This window comes from Dryobates pubescens, chromosome 22 (genome assembly GCF_014839835.1).
Source record: "Dryobates pubescens isolate bDryPub1 chromosome 22, bDryPub1.pri, whole genome shotgun sequence".
Lineage (NCBI taxonomy): Eukaryota > Metazoa > Chordata > Aves > Piciformes > Picidae > Dryobates > Dryobates pubescens.
Window position 1 is genome coordinate 12,565,001 of NC_071633.1, and position 18,366 is coordinate 12,583,366.

At 36.1% G+C, this 18,366-nt stretch overlaps 1 protein-coding gene across 9 annotated transcripts in view; it reads right to left on the reverse strand.

The window, feature by feature from the left end:
- The window catches only part of SOX6 (SRY-box transcription factor 6), a 356,106-nt gene that overhangs the window by 229,545 nt on the left and 108,195 nt on the right, over positions 1-18,366 (reverse strand). Inside the window, exon 1 of one of the 9 annotated variants that reach the window (XM_054171554.1) lies at positions 14,301-14,470. The exons of the other annotated variants lie outside the window; for them this stretch is intronic. The gene's annotated coding sequence lies outside the window, so the exon portion shown is untranslated. Of the gene's footprint in view, positions 1-14,300; positions 14,471-18,366 lie in introns of those variants that run through there. 9 annotated transcript variants of the gene reach the window in all.

Here is an 18,366-nt window from a genome sequence, read left to right on the forward strand (position 1 = left end):
TCACCTCCTTTGAGGCCTATAGCTGTACTTCTAATGAGATTAACAAAAAGGGATCTCAGATATCGATGTATAAAGAGTCAGCTTGGGTAGGGAAAATGAAAACAATTCCTGAAGGGAACTTGTTGTATCTCTGAAGAGACAGGAGACAGATCAGCTAAAAGAGAAGAAATCCCATGTGGAGCTGGATTTATACACACATGAACATGTGTGTACATAGATACATAAACGTATGTATCTACATGCATATATGTTACTTTGTGTGTGCATAGATTTATTATATATGAGATTAAAGTCCTAAATGTGAAGAGAATGTGTGATCTATGCCTGTGGTTTTTTCCCTGTACTCTGTTGTCCAGATGTAAGATGTGAAATACATCCAAGTTCCTTAGAAAGGGAAGAGTCAAGCCAGGCAGTTCAGGCTGAGCTGCTGCAGTTATCACTCCATTGAAAATGAAAAACAAATTCAGGTAACAAAGGCTGTGCCAAATTATGGATCTTTCTGGGCTTTCTTTCTCTAGTTCCCACCCCCACAGTTTCACCTCTCTCCTACCCTTTCCTACTTACCATAAAGTTATGATGCCCTTTACTATAATAATGAATGGAATTCCCAGATTATTATTTTAGAGGCTTAACTGATTCCCAGTGTTTTTCATGTACTCAGCACTTATACAAAGAGGCTTTTTCATATGTCTTTCAGCAAATACAGAAATAGGCTTGGAGTCAGTATTCATTTTAATAGTTTCAACCGATAGTCACATTTATTTCCAAAGATTTCTTTTTTTCCTGATGGCACTTTTGCATCACTCTGCATGCAGTTGCACTACATATCTGTCTATTAACCTGGGACCTGTCACTAGCAAGTAGAATATCTTCATCCTTAAATTATTTTTCAAAAAAACATCTCTAGCTGCACAATGCTCAGTGTACAAAACTCTAAATACATCCAAGAGTGAGACTGCTGGACTCAGTGAGACTCACTTCCCTTCTGCCTGTTATTTGTTTCTAGGTAATCTCAGCTGAGAGTTTCTAGTGCTGTCACTATGGCCCATTTTATACTGGATATTTTTCTTGTACAGATGTGTAGCTATTTGCCTTTTCTTTACTTCTCTGTAAATGCCATATGGACAGAAATCATTGAGTCACCAGATCATACATTTATTTTTATGATATATTATGCTGTTTGATGTCATGTTGACGTCTAATTGATGTTGGTTTTGCTTTATTTTTTTGTCTTTGTTTTGTTTCTTGGTTTCAATAAAAAGAGAATTTAAAAAAGGCTGTAGAGTGATGACTTAAGGCACTGACAGACATGAACATAGTATGCATCTCTTTTATGATGTGCTGCTGAGTAATTGGGTATATTTCTAGCTTTAGATAACATACAGAAGACCTCTGAATTTGTACTGTATAGTGAAGTATTTGTACAAGGCTAGCCTATAACCTCAAAAGAACTTTTTTCTCTAGCAAGAAGTACATACACAGAACATGTTTTCAATAAGGGCTTAACCCATGATTTAAGAGTCAATAAAGAAAGGTTTTCCATAAAGAAATAAGAAAGCAACAATAGAACTAAAATACAACATACTGAAGATTAAATATGTTCCATCAGCACAACAGTGTCTTTGTACAGTAAAAAGCAGCAGAAGATGATTAATAGTGAAATGGTATGTATGTCAAAAGAAAAATAAATGCAGTTTAGACAAAGTACACACTTATTAACAGAGAACATCATTTACAGTTACTCAGATGGGAGGAAGGCAAGGATGAAACTAGTAGAGAATGTATTTCACAATGTGAAGTCACATTTGTCTTGGTTCAGGGCATCCTCCCTCCACCACAGCTGCAAAACAAAAATACCAGTGAAATCCTTTTTGGAATAAAATTACTGCCTAAGTGCCCACTGACTTCAACAGGATCAGGATTTCACTCAAGATATTTTAAAATGCAGCTTTACTGGGCAGACCTCTTGGATCACCAATAGAAATGGGTCCACCTAGCCCCTCAGGTTTCTGCAGCATGCACACCAGCTCTAACAGCCTTGACACCAACCTGCCTTAGTAAAGAGGGGCTGAAGCCACAAGCCTACTTTCATCTTCCTCCTGAGTAGCCAGAAGAGGGTCAATAAATGCCTGGGGGGGTCTTCCAGTTGACTTTACTAGGCAGGGAGCAAGGAGGCAAGGAGGCACTTTGAAACAAGTGCAAAGACCAGGTTAAGCTTAGACCAGGGAAAGGCAGATCAGCATTCTTGCCCAGTACCTACCAGGAAACCAAGGGAAAGGTTGCAAAGAACTCATTTCTGCAAGGTAATATACTATGAGAAGATTTTGCAAGCACCCACTCTATATTTGCCATAAACAATATAAAAAAATGACCAGAGGTAAACTTAGTATTTCAAACATTGCAAGTTTTGAGCTAGAAGGACACAAATACGTTAGCAGATTATCCTGAACCCTGCAGAACCTCAGGGCTCCCTGGAGGTGCCTTAGAAGTGTGGCAATCCAGCCTGGTCCTGAAAGTGGTGATTCAATTTCAACAAAGAAATACAGGTAAATACAGGGGGTGGGAAATACAAGAAATATATGGGGGGGGGGAGTGGGGAGTGTGAAATACAAGACCAAAATAAAATGACAATTTCATTCTGCATACAAGAAACAATTTATAGGATAGCTCCATAACCACTGCCCACAATGCTCTAATATTTCCAAATAAATCTACACAAAATACACATAAATTTATTTAAAAAGGTAAATTTCAAAGGAAGAAGAGAGTTTGGAGAAGTTAGAATAGAATAGAATAAGAGAAAACAAAGTTTAAAACAAAAAATTTTTGTCCAATATTCATTCTAGGAATTGCTACCACTCCTACTACTTTGCATACATAATTACAAACTAAATGGGAAAGAGGAACAGAAAGAAAGCAAGGATTGGAATTGCATCAGTAATTATCTGGAGAAGATGATTTTAAAATTTTTTTTTAGCTTCACTCTCCTGATACATAGTATTAGCAGAAACCAGAGAGGGAATTAAAGCCTGTAATTCACTATATGCATGTTTTTACTGCACATGAGACATAAATCAAAGTGGTAGATCTGAAACATATCTCTCCAAACACCCATCTTCAAAGCTCCTTCTTAACTACCTCTCTCAAAATCCCAAGCTGTCCCAAAAATATTTTGATTGTGGTCTAATCTTCTTTATGGGACCTTTGCAGAACTGATTCTTTGCAATCCTGGCAAGTTTCTTTCTCTGCCACTTTTGTTAGATGATTAACTCCTTCTGTTTGCAAGGAAGTTATGAGAGTCTCTGCATTATAGGATTATTACTGCCAGAATTCATTGAGCTCTTGCTGTGTTCACAGATTTAAATCTGAAAGCCAGAAATTATAAACATATACCTCATTCAAGATACTACATACAAGCACAGAAGCATACAAATTATTTCAGTGATGTACTTTATAGATAGAAAAGGAATGAAATCAGAAACCTTTATTAGCATCAGACAAGAGCCTCAATTCTTAAATCAACTCACACAATTTCTCATTTTCTAAATTCCCATTGGTTTCTTTGCCTTTTAAATCCACTTGCTACACAAGTTGGTGTTAGATGCTCTTCAAGTCATACAGAAATTTACCCATCTAGTTTTAATCCTATTATCCTGACATAACATACTCTATGGCAGTACAGTGGATCATCGCAGAGACCTGTGCCTTGCTCAGACATTTTGCCATCTTGAGACTCTTACAGGTTTTGTCTCCAATCATCAGTTGTCTTCCAGATTTTACACTATTTGAAAACAGATATTTCTACACCTTCTAACTAATCTTCAAGTCCATGTGTGCTGTAGGACATGAAGTGAACATTTAAACAGAAATGCCCCACTGTAATCCTAAATGACAGCATGGGGAAAAAAAAAAATCACCAGGAAGATAAAGAATAAAGAGAACTTAAGTGAGCATTCCCACTTCCTGAATCTGCAGGTGGAAAACAACACTTCACCTTTATCCTATTAGTCCTCTCTGTTAATGAGAGGATAAGACATGAGGAGTTCAAGGAAACATGTAGAATCAAAGTGGTAAAAGAATAGTGAATCTTTCTAACTACATCACAAACAGCATCAACAAATGTGAATTAAGTATCTCCCCCCAAAATCCCAAAGAAGTATCTAGACAATTTGCAGTGTTGCTATCGCTCTTGCAACATTATAATACATTTGCTTCACTAACAATCCATTCCCTGTAATTCTAAGCACTATGAAATAAATTATGACTGTCACATAAACATGCATCTAAATTACAAACAATGCTCTTGCTAAAAATCATCCAGGTGTTTACAAAAGTTTTGAGGTGGTGATCTGACTTTCAGGCTGTCATACTTTTAAGCAAATATAGACTGACTTAAAGTAAACATTGCAGGAGGGAGCTTATGCTCTAGGCTTCACCAGGCAATCAGCAAGGCATCTGACACGCTACAGAAAACCTGCAAAATCCAACAAATAAATCATGTAACACCCATTCAGTATCCCACAAAGCATGCAGTGGGGAGCTGACACAATATTAACTGACTGTAATTGTCACAAACTGACATTCTAAGAATCTCATGGCGTACATGTGACGAAATATAGTTTTATCTATTATAAATGTACATGCTTTTAAACCATGTTAATCAAGATAGTTTAAATCATTGGATCATGTTTGTCTTCAAGTTAGTGGCATCATAAAATGTTGATTATTACAGTAAGCAAATTTGGGAAACACCTCCAACTCATGGCTCCAGTCTAACAAAATCACCTCCTTTTGACGATGTGGTAGCAGTAGGCAACACAACGAAGGCACCAACTAACACAACAAAGATAATCACAGGACAGCTTACTGTCTCAAAGTGATGCTTCCCTTGAATAAAAGCTTTTAGATAAAATATTGTATACAAACACACTGAAAACCTACTCCTGCAATAAAAACACAATTCCTTAGGAACAACACGGGTTCCAAGGAAGCCCTAATGCCATCCAAAAGGAAAGAAATGAAGATGATACAACACAGATCTCAGCTTTCAACCAACACATCTTTCTTTTTGCCTTGGTGAAGATTTACACAGCTTTGCACATGCAAACCTCACCTTGCCTCTTTCAGAAGCCTCAAAAAGCAGTTCTGCAAATGACAGAACACTGGCTTTTGAAGCCTTACATTGTTCTGCTGCACAGGAATAACTTGAGGTCCCAAAGGTTCATAGTAGAAAATGGCAGTTTGCCAACTCTCATTACTGCCTGCCAACCTGTAGATAATCTTCTTGTACTGTACTTCATCTGATACTTTCACATTTACAATCCTGTACAATACTCAGCAGTTTCTATTTAAATAGAAGTAGACAAGATTTAAAAAAATAAACCTAAAGTATAAAACACAGGCTAGATGTGAAAGCTGAGAGCATTTTCCTCTCTATTGTCCATTATTCTTTAATGTATCATTCTCTTTCTGCATGTAGGCCAAAAAAATAAATCCAATGTAAACACAAAAGGCAAATACCTTTTGAAGGCCAGGCAAATATTTGAAAAGGAAAAAAGAGATTCTGCTTTTATCTCTAGATCACCCTACAATTTAATGGTTAGTGGAGAGGGGGTTCTTTTTTCTTTTTGTTTTTTATTTCAGGGAATGCAGCAGGGGCAGGTCCACACTTCATAGCTCATGGAATGGTTATCAGCCTATAAACTATGACAATGGGATAGCAAAGGTCAGAGCAGAGAGAAAAAGTTGTACTATCTAACAGCTACAAGGCCACAAGCCAATGTATTACAAATTTTGATGCAATATTGGTTTTAAACCATGAAAAATATGTGCCTGATGTATGTATTTTATAAGCAAAATGCAGATGCCTGCTCTGAGCCTAATGGTCTTTATGAGGTTCCTCAAAACTGAAGTAACACTGCTTCATGGACTACAGCCAAAGATTTAGGCCTTAAAGAGAATAGCTGCAAGCTCAAATGGTAAATCTGGTAAAGCATTACCAGGGAGCCTGCAATCACTTAGTAGAAAGAGTAAGTGACTACCAATACGAGTACACAAACCAGATTTCAAAAAGCTACTATGTGGGAATAAAGCTCTTGAAACCAAAATGAAATACAAACAGCTTTTGTTGTCCCCTTGCTACCAATCCATGATTCTCAGATCCCTACTGAACATGAATGTAGAATGTTCAGTGGATTGCTAAATGACTGGATGCTCTCAGGCCAATTGCAACTGTTTCCCAACCACACATGAATCCCAGCAATTCCTCAAAACAGGATACTATCTGACCCCTTCACTCAGAGCAGGATAACACGTCGTTATAAATGCATATGAGAGCTGCATCAAATGCCTCACCTATCTTATGAATAAATAAACCTTTTTGTCTTCTGAGTTCTTTATGGTGTAACATTTCATGAAACACACTGAAAACAAAAGCTCTGTAATTCCACATAATGAGAATGCCAGTGCTTTCTTAAAATTGTAATATAACTTTATTTTTTTTCCCCATACAAGAAAAATAAAGCATCAATGGTAATGTTACTGTAAATACTGATGCACTAAGATTAAGGATTTTTTAATAGAAACAGCTGGAGGGGGGGGCGGGGAAGGAATTCTGTTTTAGGGCTCCATAACAAAATACAATTTAACTCCTGCTCTCAGTATATGATACAGTATAATCCACGTATACATACTGTGAGGTAAAGCTTTCTGCTTAATTACTTAGCTGGTGAGAGTGAAATTTGTTACATCAAAACAACAGCATCTGGTAGTTTGCACTAAAATTGGTTTCTATTATAAGTGAAACAGTGTAATCAATGGTCAGTGTGATTCTCAATCAGTTATCCACACTCTCAGATCATCTTCTCCTACATTCCTGAGAATGGAATGTATATGTTTAGATTTCTAATTCTATATTTCTATATTCTATCTCAGCAACAGCTGATGCATGATGTAACAGGCTGTAATACTTTTTAACACATGATTTTCAGCCTAATAAAGGATTACATTTCTCTGAACTATATTTCTGTGGGATCAGGGACCGACAGATTGTTTAAGTGCCTTCTGCTATACTACTTTTTTAAAATGTTTGAACAAATAGATTTCAGCAAAAAGGTCACTTTTGAGGTTGGTCACCTGTACACTGACTTCAAGGGTGTAAGAAAATGTTTTATATATGTTCAAGCTGTAAAGTATGTATACTTTATTACCTTTTATTTGACAGAGAAGTGATAAACATTCCTCCAAATTAAAGAGATTTGATCAGCAACATAGGATTAATACTAAAAAACCAGAAGCAATACTTGCTTAGTCCTGTAGGAAACATTTATAGATAGAAGCTACTTAAAAAATGAATAATAATCTATCTTCTATTATTAAATATATATATATATCTATAAAGCACCCAAAATCTCTTTTGAGTAGGTTCATTTTAAGTTTTCACAATATAACATCATGATACGAGATTATGGTATTCCACACAAGAAGACAACAGAAACAATGAGAAAAGTAATTATGTCCCAGACCACCACAGAAATTGGGGAACACTAGCTCTCCATGATGAGAGTTATCAAGATCACAAACATGGCATTACTACAGATATTGCCAGGAAACTGATCTTCTTCTGCCTTTTCCCTTAAAGTCCTTGTAGAAAAAAAAATCAAGTTGGTAACAAACATGATATGATCTCTATAATCTCTAAAAGCAATTTTATAAATACAGGAGCTAATAAGTCAACATGTACAATGTCCAATTCTCTATCTGCTTAATATTATAAAACCTTCAAGTGTGAGATAGAACACAGGGATGGTTGCAAGTCCATTGACCCAGGCATTTCATGAGTAAACCTGCTAACAATAGCCTGGAAGACTCCAAAGCACTCTAATCTGCCACTGTTTTACCAACTCATTCTCAGTATTTTAGCTGACAGCATTTTACTCCTCTAAATTCTAGTGCATCATCTCTGAAAGCAGAATGATGTATAAGACAGGATATATATATAAGGAAGTGTGAAGTTTTGTGCCTAATATGAACATTATATAGGGGATTCCTATGTGTATGTGCATAAATGACCATTAGACAGATGCATGTTTATGTTCACATACATATATTTGCATATACGCACACACATGTATTTGCAGATGCAGAAATACATATAAATAATGGACAAAGTGGACTGACATATACACATACATAAATATGCATACAGAAACACACAAGGAAGGAATTCACTAAGCTAATTGTTACTAATGAGGACTACAAGAACTGACATAGTGTATTATCGCAGGGTCACAGTGTTTGCTCACACATTTTCTAAAGACCCAGGGTCTAAAAACTACAGTACGGGTTCACAAAGCAGTATATTTTTTAACAACAATAAATATTATATTCTTTCAACTGCTTATGGTGAGGTTCAGTCTCTCTAGACTCATGGTATAAGTCAACACATTTTGTATGTTTTTAACAATTTATGAAGAGCTATTATGTTATAGAGGCACATTTTTAAAAACTAAAACAGTTGCTGCACTGCCAGAGCTGAAGTAAAATCAGAACTTTACCAGTGATGAATTAAAATTCAACTAAATGTTAGTTTTGTTTCACTAGTAGAGGTGAAGTAAAGTAAATCATTCTTCCTACATATGCCTCTATGCTCTTGAAAGTGCGCATCTACCACCAAAGGTACGTTGATTGTAATGCTAAAGGCTGTTGATTGTGAGGCTAAATACAAGATAGTGCAAAAACACATTCAGAAAAAAGTTCAATCGTTTATTTGCTGCCACCAAGCTTCTTTACTAATTTATTCCCAGAATGAATTTGAAATAAATTCTCAAAAGATCAGGTTTTAGGAAAATGGGGAAATGACATTTCTTATACAATACAGAAATTATTATTGATGCTAACAGATGAAGTAGTCACCCTTATTTTTCCTTTGTTAGCTATGTCAGAGCTGTAGGGCACAGGAGAGAATAACCCTAATGAAGTCCATTCAGTAACTTCAGAGCTATATCAGCAGAGCTCAAAGCAGAATCCGATCCTTTGCTATTACTTATTTTTAAGCTGACTTTGACATCAATTCCAAAATTGAACTCTCTTCCTCTCTGAAACAGGAAGTCTAGGCATTCAGTGCCTCCTTGCCTATAACTAGTCCTAGTACTCACTGAATGCCTAGATGCAATTCCTCGCCAGCAAGGGAGGTTTATTATTCTCTTTCTTACAACAGCACAGCTCCCTTCCCAACAGGAATTTCAAAGAAAACAATGTTTCACTCCTGCAGGGTTTTATTTGGTTTTTACATTAAACAACACTCTAGATTAGCAATCAGCTTTACCAGACAGTTGTCATGGGGTCACTAGCAGCTACTTCGTTTTCCTTCAAAACTCTGCTCTGTAGTGGAATGGCAGCATTAAACAGACTAAAATTGATGGGAACAGTAGAAAGAAGAAAGAATAATCAACATACTAAAAACATTTCTGTCAAAGAAAAAGCAGCCCATTGGAAAACAAGAAAGACTCAGCATAAACACTACTAAACCATATATATTACCTCAATAAATGCTAAAAGCTTACCCTGGTAAAGCAAGAACATAGACATTTGTGATTTGGCTCATGTTTTTCATGCAAAAAATAGGATGCATGCTTATACACACAGCTTTTTTTTTTTCAATATATACAAGTTAATAGAGAAGTAGAACAACTGCCTTTAAATGGAATTAATCAAGTAAGGCCATGATGAAAACTCTGGTTGGGGGGGTGGGGGGGAGGAAGGTGAAGATAAAGAGTACAATTTGCCTACTGCAGTTCTCACTAAGGTTTAAATAGACGATTCTCCCACTGTAAGATGACAGGAAACTTCCACACCCCCATAAACTACTAGACAGCAGACAAACTGTTGTATACTGTTTACATTATCCATCCCTGTCCAGAGGCAGAAAGACCAAAAGAATGTCACTGACTAGTAGTAGCATCTGTACATTATAGCTGCTGCTGAAGTGTTCAGCTTTGGCCTTCTCCCAGTGCAATGGAATTTAGTTGGTTTGACCTATTTAAGCAAAGCACCCTGACAAATCTCCACTCTATTCTGAACACCACTCTTTGCCTCCTGCACTGAACACCTGCACATCATACTCATCAGTCTGGTTAGTAAAACAGACGCATTTGTGGGACAACAGTCAATCTACTGTCCTCTGGCTCTCACAAACTTGGTAGACTTAGAGCAAATTTGCTGTGGATTTTGTTTGGTTGGTTGGCTTTGTGTGGTTTTTTACTACAATTAAAACATTTGGTCTAAAGCCTTCAGAATATTAATAAATGCACAAATACTGATTTGTACTATCTTTGGAAGAAATGCCAACAGATTCTCCTCTAGCAGCTATAAAAACACAGCCAAAAGCCTGTGTAGTAAAGACAGTCAAGGGATTACATTTTACAGTTCTATGGACGCTACGCACTGTCATCCACTACTACCACAGCACTGTATTCAGATAGTGAAAAATGACACATTTGATTGCTCCAGGATTTAGTAGCTGAAGATAATGTATCTTCAAGAAATACACTGCTTCATGAGTATGTCTTTTTTAAAAACCTATTGGAATATGTTGGATGTAATAAGGAACACATGTAACTCCTACTTCTGATGAAGAAAAAGAAAGAAAAAACTGCTTTCCTGATTCAATTAACTCTTCGAGCTCTTTTCTCTTTGCAGCTGTTTAAAACATAATTATTTTCCATAAGACAACAAAAATGCTAGTCCCAAAGGCAAAATGAAGTGTTACAAGACTTCTTCATGTTATCAGACATGGATCAAACGCTAATAAACACCAATGTACCCAACTGGCATTTTTGAAAAACACAGAACACTCAGCAGCTTGCACTGAAACTGAAACCCACAGGACACTCAGCCTGCTTTACTGGTGGTTGGACTAAGTAGGCTTTGGGGCTGATATTTTTCAATTCTAACATTTTGCAATTTCTTTTCTTCTAGAAAGAGAGTTCTAATGTTTCTATATTCTCTTTCTAATATCTTGTAGAGATAGACACCTATATGCAAAGTCATGAGTTTACCCTGGATTTATCCTTTTTTTGTGCCACAATCTTGTAATTTTACACCCCACCACTCTAAGCTGCTGATGCTCTGTAAGGACTATGTAAAAGGCAGAGTGGCTCATGAGCTCTTCTGGTAATGGAACAGCCTGAAGCACAGCTAAGCACCAGCTGCACCATATTTATCTACTTGTTTATGAAAGAGTTTCCCCTTCATTGTGTGGATAACAGACCTTAGCTATAGCTAATAAGACATGAGCTTCCTTGAACCATGTAGCTTTATAGTGAATCTTACAAAATACTTCAGTGTTATCTATACAGGCTCACTGAGCTCCTAATGAACTGAAACATTCTCTCTTCAGTACTTTCATCTCAGACAAGGTGTGGTCCAAGGAACAAAAATAACCTGACCCAACCTTTGATTTGGCCATCTGCTTCTGTAGACAAGGTTCTTGCTGCCTACTACTAGGTTTTTATAAAGTAGAGAATCAAGTAACATACATATATTTATGCTGCACCCTATCCATCACCTCACCTTACTGTCCCAACCATGTAGTGACAAGAATGGCTTAAGTGCTTCAGCAGCCTTTCCTAAAATGCAGCTGTGTTTCCAGATGTAGATCTAGTTAGTCAGAGACCTCTGGAAATTCATCATTTCTCAACCTTAAGCCTTTAAACTTTCTGGGAGCTACAGTCTGCACTGAAGAAAATGGAACTATTTTAGTTAACATGAAAACCCTGCTCAGTCAGACTAGCTCCATGACCTTATCAATCTATTCCAGACATGTTCAACTTTCTTTTTTTTTTTTTCTTCTTCTCTCTCTCTTTTTTTTTCTTTTTTTCTTTCATTTTAAATACATAACAGAGAAGCTACATCTAGCACAAAAGCAAGGATCATGTCACCTGTAGAGCTATGCTGAAGTGGCTTGTATGATATAGTTGAATTGAAAAAGAGTCACTAGAATAGGGCACAAAACCCCACAGCTTCTGCTTGATATATTTTGTTTCCATTTTTTATTTAATAATATTACTTTTATCACAGTTTATTTAAATTGTAATAACTAAATAACAGCAAATTTATGCTGGTTTGCAGTTGAGGGCATTCAAGACTGTTTCTCTTCCGTTGCAGGTAGTATTTGATGATTTAGGATTCTGCCAATAAGCTAATACTTGCACCAAATTTTCAAATGTTTATTAGGGTCTGTCAGTTGAACCAGTACAGTTCAAGAGCTCAACAATCAACTACATATGCATACTAAAGACAATAAAACCTCAAATACTTCTTCCAAATCCAACCTGTTTGTCTAATTTGTGGGTTACTACACACATAAGAAATACTATCACCCTAATCATTCCAAATAAGCATACAGCAAGTTTAATTTTGTTGTTTCTCTCCCCAAAAGCACTACACTAGTTGTTCCTGCTGATGTTCCAAGCAGAGCATTCCAAAGAGTCACTCGGGCAGGAAAAGACTTGAGTTAAACTCAAGTCGCCAGCTCTTTTCTAATTTTACGTTTAGCTTTCCCATTCTGAAGCAAGATTTCTTCTAAAATCTAGTTAAAAGTCCTTATCTAATTTAACTTCCATTTTTTTCATTAAACATCTGGGAAACTTCATTTCTCTAATCAGTTTCTTACTTTCCTCCACTAATTACAATCTTGTTTTTCCTACGTATATCATTTCCTGTGTGATAATTTTTTCATCATTGGTTTTCTTGCTCTTTATAGATTTCCTAGATGCTGGGGTGTTCAAATACAGGCACAGCAGCTTATTTGTGTTGTACCCATTCTCCTTAAAATACTCAGATAATATGTTTCTTAAGAAGTTATTTGCTTCTCCATATATCTGAATATTTAGCATAGCTTCCAAAATGCCATCATTTGTTGCCTTGATCAGTCCATCATCAGCAAATTCTAGGATTTTAATTTACTCTAATGTTATGAGCCACCCTTCAAAAAAAATTGGCCACCAGCTGTCTCTCTGCTCGAGTAGGCCACAGTCACACGCAAAACAACAGAGCACATCAGATAAACGCAACTTCTCTGTTTCACTTTCCTCACTGCCTGTTCTACCCTTGTTCTTTTTTCTCCTGTGCCCTAGGACATACTTTAATCTCATTCTCAAAAATCAAAATATCCCTTCCTTTCTGAACATTCATGAAAGGTTCCCACATAGAACTAAATTGCTACAAGGGCTTCAGATTTGCGTTATTTTCAGTTTTTCTCCATATTTTCATTCCTGTATCACAACACTACTCCCTTCATGTAGCTTTCAGGCTGTTTCACATATATAGGCTAAAATCTGGAGATGATAAACTTTTTTCCACCAAGACAGCTACTGTAGTAATATCATATGCATATTGAATTCCATTCTACAAGTAAATCTGTATTTATTTTTTTCAATGCTACTAGTTTAAGTAACAGCACACAGCTTAGAAAAATTCATTAAACACTTAATGCAGACCTCCACATTTCCACAGTATTAAACCATTATTTTTTTAAATGTACAGATCTTTTACAAGGAGCTAAATAGTGAAGACTACTTTGAAAAAAAACAAATGTTTACCATACCTATTGATTAGTGTCAACAGCCCAAATGCAACAGACAAATTTGAAAGTTTTCCCAACAAAGGGCTTTGAGGCTTTAGAAAATTACCAAAATTATAAGAAGATTATGTTCAACCGATCTAATGGTTTGGTTTGCATTTCTCTGTATAAACACAGTCATATGTTTACCAAACATCCATTTCCTTCTAACCCCAGATCATAGATTTTTGAAATGCCACCAAAAAAAGTTTTTTTCATGAACACAACTGCGTTTGCAATATCAAAACAAACTTGAATAAATCATTCATACAGTGTGAAAACTGAAGTCTAACAACTCTGAATGGAAGAGCTCTGCAACATAGAAGTTTCTATAAACCACCACAGTATGCTCAAGCACAACTAAAGACAGGCTTACGTAATATATTAGCTTGCAATTGCAAAGGACTCTTCAGGTTTTGTAATTACTTCTCGCACTTAACCACAGATCAGCAAAGAATTCTTACAATATTTCACAGTCAACATATATTGCATAGCTTAGAAATATCTTCTTACCAAAGTTAAAACACAATTCTAATTTCTTTCATTCATTTGAGGAAATTGCTGTTTCATATGCTGATAGTTTAAGTAAATCAACAAAGGTTCCTTTTCACACTAAACTCTCTTACAATGAAAAACAGAAAGAAAAGATTGTTTTTCTTTGAGAAGATGTCTAACTTACCTGGTTTTGCCATTCCACACCGACAGCCTGAACAATATTATCAGCTCTTCAGGTACTAATTCTTGCTAACTGGAAGGATATTTTCTCTCTTGCTGGATTAATAATCAACTTTCCTGATAGTTCATTTGTAATTCTCTGCTGGTTAACCCTTTGCAGGGCTCCCATTCTGAACTGAGCAGCCTACACTGTTCACTTCATTTTAACACAAAAAATAATAAAACACAATACTTGTACACCCATGACAATTAAAGAGTGAGCTAAAGAGAAAATTTAAGAACAGATTATCTTAAAAACTAAAAGCTTACAAGTACTTTAAAGAAGATTTTCTGTCTCTTAAAGACTAAACTTACTAAACCTAAGAGCCAGTACAGCAATGCATCGACAAACTGAAAGCTGTGATGTCCAATGGCTCATGACAGCACGCTCCCATGAAGGTACCGCTCAACATTCGGGGTACGTGCAAATATGACACACGCCTGCCGAACTCGGAAAATAACGTATTTGATTATTGAATACTGTGCTGAGAAATTACCACGGTTATCAGTTTGTGCAAGGCCGTCCATCTGTGTTGTCAGAAAGCAAGAGCAAGAGTGGCCAGGAGTAAAAATGAGATAAGAGAGGCCCAGAATAGCTAAAAAGGGGAGTTCAAATAAGGTCAGAAGAGTTTAAGATGGGAGACTTAATTAGATGTAACTTCACTTCTTTAAGGTAATAGCAACAAATTATATACATTTTGTCACTTTCTTGAGAATTCAATACATCTTGTCTTGAAATAAGTAAAAATACCATAAAACAAACCTATTAAAGGGGTTTAGAGATATAGTAGAGGAGGGTGAAACATTCTTGAAATCCAGACCTAAAGAAACTAGTCTTTGGGGGATATAAGATGGACCTTGGGATGCGCTTTGCTTGTGGATAGAGGGAAGAGTGAGAGGAAAATAAACTTGTTGCATGGATGATTGAGGCATAATGTTGCAAAAATGGAGAAATCATAAGAAAGCCTTTTCTTCTTTTAATTTCTGAGAAACACTTGGGTTTGGGATTCTCTAGGAAGAAAATTAAGAGATGATAGTTCTATTCACTAAAAGAAATACTCTTCTTGTAAATTTTGCATTGACTGTTTTAATAAGTAATACTGCAGTATGTCTGGGGTTTTTTTTTCCTTAGACAAAGGGACAGTCACCAAAAGTAACTGCATAGCATAGAAGAGGCCATATTTATTTCCCTTTGCATAAGAGTAGTCCTATAGCAAACTTGTTTTTACGCAGCTGTAGGTCTCTGCTCTCTGGCTACTGCTCTCTCTCTTCTGTAGCACCTAATACACTTTGCTGTAACCTTTCTATAATATGTGTGATAGAATTTATGATAAAATGCAATAAAGTGTTGAAGGAAATTTATTTCATATTTATAGTTAATTTTATTCTGTGTTTGTTTGAAGAAAAACCTTTTAAGAACACCAATAACATGAGAAAGCTACAACAATTAAATTTACTGTTAAGTATCACATCAGTGGTACTCCTGGGGGCTCCTCTTCAAGGGAAGAAAGCTTAAACAACATTTTCTAACACATTGGATTGTTTCCCAGAGATGTGATGGTCTGCAGAGGCAGTGCTGAACAAAGCAGACTGGAATAGTAAGTCAGTAAACAACTCTTTTCAGGGGATGGTCACAAATAAGTGCAACTTTGTTTAATAAAGGCAAATCATAGTTATCTTTTGTTCTTTAGAAGGTACATTATCTTTCTCTCCTGTTCCACCTGACTAAACTGGTGGTATCTCTTCTATCACCTGACTGAGTAGTTGGCTGGAAATAATGGGACAAAACAATCCACTATTGTTACAAGAGACAATGACCTTTCATGTCCTTGGAGCTCACTATGACCTTTCATCTTTCCTATCCTCCAATGGTCTCCTAACAACTAAAACTATACCCTGTTAGGCTGAATTCCAGATTGTCATAAAAAGCCCTGTCCTTTCAAAACAAAACCAATTTTTACACCAAGGTGGAGGAGAAACACAGGTCCATTGTTCCCGCACAGATGGAAGTTAGAGTTACTAAGGCAACAGCTCTAATCCCCCTTTTTACCACCTTTTTCACATCATTGGCCTATCAAGTGTGCTACCTTTTAACTCATAAGCTCAAAAGCTGGTAGTCTAACTGACTGCCCTAATTAGCTACGATTTTCACAGTACAGACAACATGATGAGCTAATCGAAATTTGCAAAATAATGACGTACCTCCAGCAAATATTCCTCCTCCTGAGGCCCAGTCTTAGAATAACAATAATGAGACCATTATTAGAGGAGGGCATTAAAATGCTGCACTGCTGCTAAACAGAGAACTTAATTGTTCTGGTCTTGTCCATTGAATCAACAACCTATTGTTGTGGACTTGAAAAATAAAGGACTGGAGAATGGGTGCCATAATGATTGGTCTGTGCTGCCATACCAGCACTCTGTAGAATTGTTTTCCTTTTGAAACTCTTGATGGACTAGTAGTTTTGTTTAAAAGTAATATAAAAGGCAATTGTCTGGATAAAAAGTCCTATTTATTGAAATCTTTAGAAGCAGTTGCATGAATTTGTTCATGACCCCAAGATAAAAACATAGGGACCATAATAATGCTATTTCTAGAAACCAGTGCTTGTAGTGACACTAGATAAGGCTATCCTGTCTAGCTACTGCAAAAGGAAGGCATTTCCTTTGCAGACAGAAATCATGACAGAAGGTCAAACAGTGGACAGACTCCAGTCATCTGCAAAAAGGAAGATTTTTCTTTTTCTTTTTTTTTTTTTTTTTTTAATAAAAGACCTAATATAACCATTTACAATTTGGGGTTTGGATCAAACTGATAAAGCTAGGACTAACTCAGTCACAATACAGGACATTTTTGTCGGTTAGTTGGTAAGACATCGAAAATTACAGACATTATTTTTTCTTTACCCCTTCTATAGAATTATACCCTAAACTTTGTGGTTGGGAAACTGAATAATATACCTCGAAATGCAGTGACTCAGCTGATGTAAACTGCAATTTACTCTTAGCTTTGAATAATTTTTATTTAAAATTGAGACTGGAAGAGATACCTAAAATCTCTGGAGCATCTTTCAATCTTGGAGGTTTTTTAACTATTAAGACTGTAAAATCTACAGCCTTTCAAAGAATGTTTAAGAGAAATGTGATCTTGAGGAAAAAAATCCACCCAGATCAAAATAAATAAATAAATAAATACCATAGTTACAGTACACCAAATCATAGTTAACTAACACGACTCTGAATTCCCTCTTAGTTTTCACTTCAATAGGATAGTTGGAAACATATAAGCAATGACAGATTTGTACTTTGGAATAGAAATTAAACTCACATCTTCCTGTAGCTTTTGCAGTCACCTCTCCTAATGCATCTTTTTTAGAAATTGCTTAAACATAGGCTGTGACTTTAGAAACAACAGATTTGGGGCTTGCAAGAGCATCCATTGGTACTTCACTAATTGTTTAATAGGAAAAGGTTTAGGTTTCAATTTTTTTCTTATTCTTATCAACACATTGTAAATCAAAATGAGGGGAGGGGGAAAAAAAAAGTGAAAAGAAAAAAAAAAAGGAGGAAGAAAACTTAAAGTTAAAGGTTAACCCCAGAGGTATTTTCAGTAGTTCTTAGACCGCTCACATAATGTGAAGTTGTCTTGCATGTACTCACAGAACACATTTTCTTTAAACTTGGGGTCTTTTGTAAACTGAAAAATGCCCAATATAAAGATGTATTAAATTGTAAATAAGACCTCTCGCTTCATTCGGTCCATGCTTTGCTTCATTTATCTTCATCTTGTTAGACTAAATTAATTAACAATCTCTGTGTTGCACACTTTCTCTTTTCATTACATCAAATAATGGCCTGGATAGGGGAGAAAACCCTCACCACAGGGATCTTGAAATACTACCTTGAGGAAGCATCTTGTACATATGTATCGCCTTAGCAATATTAACTAGCTAGATGTTATGACATTTATTAAACAGGTTCTTTGTTGCTGTAAAATAATTATCCCCATTTTCTGAGAAATAAAAATATTT